Source organism: Podarcis vaucheri (assembly GCF_965113315.1).
Source record: "Podarcis vaucheri genome assembly, chromosome: 7".
In the NCBI taxonomy this organism is placed as follows: domain Eukaryota; kingdom Metazoa; phylum Chordata; class Lepidosauria; order Squamata; family Lacertidae; genus Podarcis; species Podarcis vaucheri.
This window is the reverse complement of record NC_138765.1, coordinates 62,210,477-62,217,845: the sequence shown is the minus strand read 5'-3', so window position 1 is coordinate 62,217,845 and position 7,369 is coordinate 62,210,477.

Genomic DNA, 7,369 nt, shown 5'->3' with positions numbered 1-7,369 from the left:
TCCGGCGAAGTGCAAATCCCCGCCGATCGCGCCTCCGCCTTGACTGCATTTTGCTCATCGCGCTTGCCCGAGAGAAACCCAGTGAGTTAAGATGATCGCACTTTTTATCGGATTAACTTCTGTCCCATCTTCTGCGACTGGAGGGGCCGAAGCAAACAAACAGCGACACCCCTCCCCTCCCATACACCCGCGACCGAACGGATCCATCTCGATCTGGACGGTCGTTCAGATAAGGTCCTTCCTACTGGACATGCTCTGCGTGGACGGCAAAAATGCGCAAGCAGTGGCTGCTTTGGAAACATTCAGGAAGAAGCATCCTTGAGCGGTTGGCTGATGAATGCATTCTGCAGCTGCTGGTCTTGACCGGGGACAGCCAGCGCTACGTGGCCCTCCAGATGTTGTGGACTACGACTCCCAGCATCCCTGGCCATGTTGGCCGGGGCTGATGGGAATTGTATCCCGCAGCACCTGGAGCGCACCACGTGGGTTAGCACCCCTGTTCCAAGCCGTGCTCAGCGCCTAAAGTAAGGGCACTCCCGAGAATCAAAGTCTGCCTGGAAACAATGCCCTCTCATGTGGCTGCTGTCCGCCCCCCCCCCCGTTGCTGATGTAGAGACACTGGGGCATGGCTGGTGTGGAAAGGCAGGATACAAACCCAGTAAGTAGTTCCTGAGGGATGAGGCAAATGAACTCTGCATCTGTTCAGAGCTGCTGCTGCCACCTACTCTTAACCAGAGAAGTTTCAGGGTTGTGCCCTGACATTGAAAATGCACACCAGGACTGAGCCTTTGCTGCTGTCAAAGTCTTGGTTCCAGAGAACTGTAACTATTTCCTGCCAGTAATTGGAGAGCCACTATGAGTGTGAGCGCACACATTCCATCTAGGAGACGCCTGCACCACTCCAGAGGGATTGTTTTGTGTCCTTTCTTCATCCATCTCCATTCCTGGTCCAGCAGCAATATTTGGCTCATCATGCTGCTTCTCTCCCACAATGAGCCACAATCTCTTCTCAACAGCTTTTCCTCTTTTTTTTTGGTTGCGGCAAAGTAGTGGAAGAAAGCTAAAATCTAGTTAGGTAATTTTAGTCTTTGGACTTTGAACCTCCTCGCTAGATGCCAATGTGTAATTACTTCACTTATTTAAAAATGTGATAAGTCATTCCTGCTGTGTGTGTAGCTTCTGCTCATTCCACTGTTTGTGGACCTTAACTTCTGCCCCAAAGTCCTGCTCTGTTGTTGCCACTCTAAGCTTAAGTCGGTTCTAATGATGGGTGTATGATAATCCCACTTTCACAAGCCTATCATCACTTCTGCCCTTCTTGCTACCTCAACCTTTGAGGCAAGGTTTAACAGCAGAGCTTTCCCTGCAAACTTGCTCCTAAACAATATTGAAAAGGGTGATGATAATTATGAATGGCCTCAAAGTTCTAGGTGCTTTACAAAAACTGTGAGTTAAAGACAAGCCCTGGTCTCAGGCTTTCAATGTAGTAAGGTTATACGAGTTCATGTGTGCATCACACAAACTCCTATGATTATTAAATCTGACAAGTCAATTACTTGAGAATAATGCATATTCTGAATAGCATGCACAGGATTGGGCACACCTGCCAATACAAACTTTAGTGATCAATATTGTTTTGCAGTTGGTATCTTGATGGCAGTATTTCACTTGTCAGGGTCTCAGTACTTAAGGAAGCAATTTGCAACTGAATCCAAAGAGCTAGTAAATCCAATAACTTCTGTAAATTAGATGGACACTTATAAAGGTTGCCTTTTGATATCTGTTTTAATAGCTGAGCTTACTCACTAGAGCTTGAACAACAATAGATTCCATCTCTTATGAATTCTAGTGTTGTCCTAATGTGTTTTAGCCACTTTGATTATTATTTTTTTTGGTATTACTATCATTATTGTGTTGGTAGCTTAGCCATCCTTACCCAAACCGCAAGTCATTTGCTAGCTTTTGTACATCATTTTTTTTCCCAGACGTGCAAGGTCAACATCTAATGGTGACAAAATTGTGCACACTTCCAATTTGCACAGCATTTTAGAGGAGCCTATGAATCTCGTATAAAGTTAATAGGGGGATGGGCTGGAAACAAGCTAGCAACACAGGAAATAGAGGTATCAAGTGTGTATTTTTGGTGCAGCAGATGGCGCCATTTCATCTAATAGCCCCTCTCTGGCAGAATAGGATCCTGGGCATTGAAGATGCTGCATCAGTGCTGTAGAAGTCAGGGTCATAAGACTGGTGCTAATTTGCATTTCTCTTTGTAATTCTCCCCCCCTCCCCTGCAGTTTCTTCATAGGGTAAGCACAGCCACAGGATTTTCAGACATCTGAGCTACATGCTGTACTGTAAAACTATTGTGCTATTTCGCTCTTAGGTATCCTGAACCTCTTTATGTATATACACCTAGTTGGAAATGTAGTTGCTGTTAGCCTGTGAAACTTAAATGAATGAAACAAACTATATAGATATAAAGTCAGGCTTTTTTCAGCCGGAACTCATCGGAACTCAGTTCTGGCATCTCTCAGGTGGGTGCCATTGCCATTATAAGAGAACAAGGGAGGCCTTCATGGTGAGTTCTGGCACCTCTTTTTCAAGGAAAATAGCACTCTATAAAGGCCATGTTATTCAGCAAAGCTGGAATGCTAGTGTTAAAAGTCACCTTGAGTGACAGAAATGCAACTTGTTAAGAATTCTGCTTGCACTCAGGCTAAGGCAGCTGCTTCCAGCTCAAAACTTGTGCAGGTGTAACTGGGACGGCTGTTGAGGGTGTTGCTATTCGCCATACTGCCCTCAGTATACATAGGGTGGTGCAATGGTTGCAGTGTTGAACTAGGACCTGGGAGAGACCAGGCTTCAAATTCTCACTCAGCACACAAGCTGGCTGGCTGACCTTTGGCCAGTCACTGCTAACCTGTTGCACTCACCACATGGGAACTTTCCCTGCTAATTGATCACACCCCCTTCAATAGGCTGAGAAGGCTGGAGGGAGGGTGGCAAGGTGTCCTATTTTCCGGAGGAGAGTCCTCTGTTGCAAGGTGTCCGCTGATGCCGTTTAAATAAATAAAAAGTATCTTGTAGTGCTGTATGCTTTGTTTTAAGTTGCCTACAGCCATCATGTGTTAGGCAACACACACACATTCTCTCTCTCAAAATAATAATAATAAACTTTTTACTTTGAAGGGCTTTTAAGATAAACAACCATGTGAAGTGGCAGCAGAATCATAGAAGACTTGAAGCAGCCCATCAAGAGCTAGTACCTGGCTCACCTGCTCACACCCATTAAGGAGAGGTTTACTGTATTGCAATTTGCATTAATTATTTCCAAATTAGCATCTATACATATCAAGCAGTATAGATGTCTTCCTCTTCTTAGCTGATTAATTTCTTCTAGCTGGAGGGGATAGTGAAAGGAAGTTTCTACTCCCCTTATCTACCCATCTCCCGCTCAGTGGATAATTATCCCTAGAAGTGTGTGTGGAAGGATAAGGGAAAATTAACCACTAAGGAGAGAGAGAGAGAGAGAGAGAGAGAGAGAGAGAGAAGAATAGATCAATAAGTGAAACAGAGGGGGCCTGTGGCTCTTTCTTCAGCCACCCCCCCCCATTTTTCCTCACTGGTGTTTGTTTTGTTTTTTTGCAGAATTCTCAATATGCAGCAGTCTTAGGTGATCAAGTAGAACATATAACCATGTAGGTTCAGCTTTGGGGGTAATATCAGCATGCAGAAATAAATCTCAACTGGCTGTGAGCCATGGCACTTCTTATGTCAGATTCTAGGGTAGGTTTCCATCTAGGAATAAAAATAAAATGCACAACTAGTTATGCAAACTGGAAACAAACTGTACTGAAAGTGGAACCCCCACGCTGATGTACCAAAATAGTGGTTGTTAACCTATGTGTGATCCAGGAAGAATGGTCTCCAATATGGCGAGGTCACTCTAAACCTAGGTGGCTCTGTTTTGGCACTACAGAGATAAGCACCTGTGAAATAATTTATACAAGCTGGCTAAAACTTGTGACTGCCAGTCAGTGAGGATTAAGAAGCAGTGTCTCTCCAGTGTAATTGTACCATCATTATTCACAGCAAAACATGAGATTCCCTAAGCCTCTAATATGTAGGTGAGAGACATTTATACACGTGCAAATTATAGACCCTTATCCCACAAATGCTCAGTCGTGCATATGCTTAGTTTGGCCCAAATCTGTGGTGGCTCCTCATGCTTCAGAAGTCAAGGCTGCATCTCTGCCTTGAAAATATAGCTTATTTATAATAAGCCACCCGCCTCACACACAAACAATATGCAGAGTGCATTACAGATTCAAGGTACATCTAGGAACACACAAATCTGCCGTGTGCCAGGTCAGACTATTTGTCCATCTAGCTCAGCATTGTCTACTCTGATTGGCAGCTGCTGACCAGAATCTCAGGCAGAGGTCTCTGCCATCACCTGGTATCTGACCCAAATAATTGGATATGCTGGGTACAGAACTTGTGGGATTCTGCATGCAAAGGATTGCTCTACCACGGAGCGATGCTGCCTCTCAAAGACTGACCTTGCTTCTACCAATCTGCTGCTAAGACTTGAGCTTGCCTCACCTGTTTTTCCCTGCATTTTGGAGCTCTGCGCCAAGAGCCAATGCAGGTGGCTCAGAAGTGGTGCATTTCCAATGCGAATCCGATGCGACCTCTGTTTGCTGCTCTGTGGAACAAAAGATACAGGTCCCCCGCATTCCCATGGTTAGTGTGCATTCCCAAAAGGAGTCTGCATGAAGCTTCTGTGCAGAGGCATCCTTAGGCAGGTGAATCTTCTCTTGGCACATTGTGATCTGATTTACATAAATCAATTGGGGGGGGGGTGTTGGTGGAAAGGAGAATTATTCCTCACCGCAGTAGGTTGAATTCAGTGACATATTTGTCCCTGCAAACTTTGGCTCCATAGGATTCCGTCTTTAGAGTTTCCAAACCAAAGCAAAACTAGGAGAGAAAAATGCCCAAATGGAGTCTCTATAGCAAGGAACACTTCACATGATCAGAACACATGAATAGTAAACAGCTGACAAAGGCACCTCCAGGCTCATCTAGACTAACCATCTGAACTGCAACGTAACATGCTATACTTTTTAAAAAATCCTGCATCTGCTAGACAGTTGTCTGGAGATCTTTAAAAACTCCAAGCAGCTGTTTTGCAGAGTATAAAATTTCTACGCCGAAGTCAAAGCTATTTAGGAATTTAAACACAAGATTGTATCCAAAAATTTACATGTGAGATTGCTCACTTTTTGCTGGAAGCTAAAGATGTCTTCCAACACTGCTCACCAGCAGAATGATTCAGTTAGCTTATTTGGACTTGCCATTAAAAAGAATTTTTTTAACCACACTTGAACAATCAGTTTTGAACTTGAGCAGTGCTACTATTGTTTGCAGTGGAGCTTATTGATGTTACTGCTAAGAGTTGGCACATTGCAAAGAGGCAACACATGTTTTCTTACCATTAAAATGGGGAAAGCAACAAAAGTAATGCTAGAATTTTTTTCCTATCCACTAATCTGTCAGTTTTATAATTACATTGTGCTCTTCCTGCTATAAAGAACACTGTCCAGGCATAGCTTTATAAAAGTGGTGAACTTCAAATTGTTCTGACGATACAAGCTCCATTCATTTTAGCCAAGATTCAGGTGGTACAACACTCAAGAGCTTGTGCATCCCATGGATCTAACAAACAATTCGGTAAAAATCTAAAAGGTGATGAACAGTATTTCTTTATTTTTTTATTTAATCGCAGTCATTATTAATTTTATTCATATTTTTTTTAACACTGCCCTTCGCCCTAAGACCACAGGGCAGTTTACAATATAAAAACACAAAAGTACATAGCATAATAACAAGCAAAACCAGTACAGTGGTGCCTCGCAAGACGAAATTAATCCGTTCCGCGAGTCTCTTTGTCTAGCGGTTTTTTCGTCTTGCGAAGCAACCCTATTAGCACTTTAGCGGATTAGTGCTATTAGCGGTTTAGCGGCTATTAAAGGCTTAGCGGCTATTAAAGGCTTAGCGGATTAGCGGCTAAAAGGCTATTAGCGGCTTAGCGGCTTAGAAAAAGGGGGGAGCAAAAAAAAATCGTCTTGCAAAGCAAGCTCATAGGGAAAATTTTCTTGCGAAGCAGCTCAAAAACGGAAAACCCTTTCGTCTAGCGGGTTTTCCGTCTTGCGAGGCATTCGTCTTGCGGGGCACCACTGTAACATCTTCTCTTGCATCACTGTTTTAAAGAAAGATGGGCGTGGTTCTCAAGCAGTGAACACATTATTAGAATAGAGAGAAGAAAACAACTTCCACACTAGTGGCTTCTTGGAATAAGAACAGCCTATTGGATCAGACCAAATGGCTCAGCTAGTCCAGCATCCTGTTCTCACAGAGGCCAACCAGAAGGTTATTGGAAGCCCACAAGCAGGACCCAAATTCAAGAGCACTCTCCCCTTCTGTTGTTTCCAGCAACTGATACTCAGAAGCATTGCTGCCTCCAGCTGTGGAGGCAAAGTATAGCCATCATGGCTAGTAGCCATCGATAGCTTTCTCCTCCATGAATTTGTCCAATCCTCTCTCAAAGCCATCTAAGCTGGTGGCCATCAGTGCCTCCTATGGGAGTGACTTCCATAGTTCTAACTATGTGCTGCATGAAGGACTTCCTTTTATCTGTCCTGGATTTTTCCAACATTCAGCTTCATGTCTTGGTGTACTCTTTGAGATCTGGTTACAGATAGGTAGCCGTGTTGGTCTGCCATAGTCAAAATAAAAAAATTCCTTCCAGTAGCACCTTAAAGACCAACTAAGTTAGTTCTTGGTATGAGCTTTCGTGTGCATGCACACTTCTTCAGATACACTGTGTATCTGAAGAAGTGTGCATGCACACGAAAGCTCATACCAATAACTAACTTAGTTGGTCTTTAAGGTGCTACTGGAAGGAATTTTTTTATTTTGTCTTTGAGATCTGTTTTTGAAACCTTACCTAGCCCATTTGGGAATCCGGGGCCACCAGACATAGGAATAGCCATAGTTTATAGACTACCCTGAATGTGCACTCTTGTCCTTTCCCCTCAAAAGTTAAACATCTCAGTGTGAGATGAGATATTTCAGGCATTTCGTACCCTTGGTACAACCACCAAACTGTAGCATTAATACAAAATCCCCATAATACTCCCTATAGCTTTCTCTGTGTATTATCAGTGATATAAAATGAAGCGAGATGGAAATAGCTCCGTACAAAGCCTACTTTCTCTATATTTGGAGTGCACCACAGGAGACCTCTGTTTGCCCCACTGCCAGGAGCAGGGATGAGGAACCTCAGTTACTGAGGGCAAGT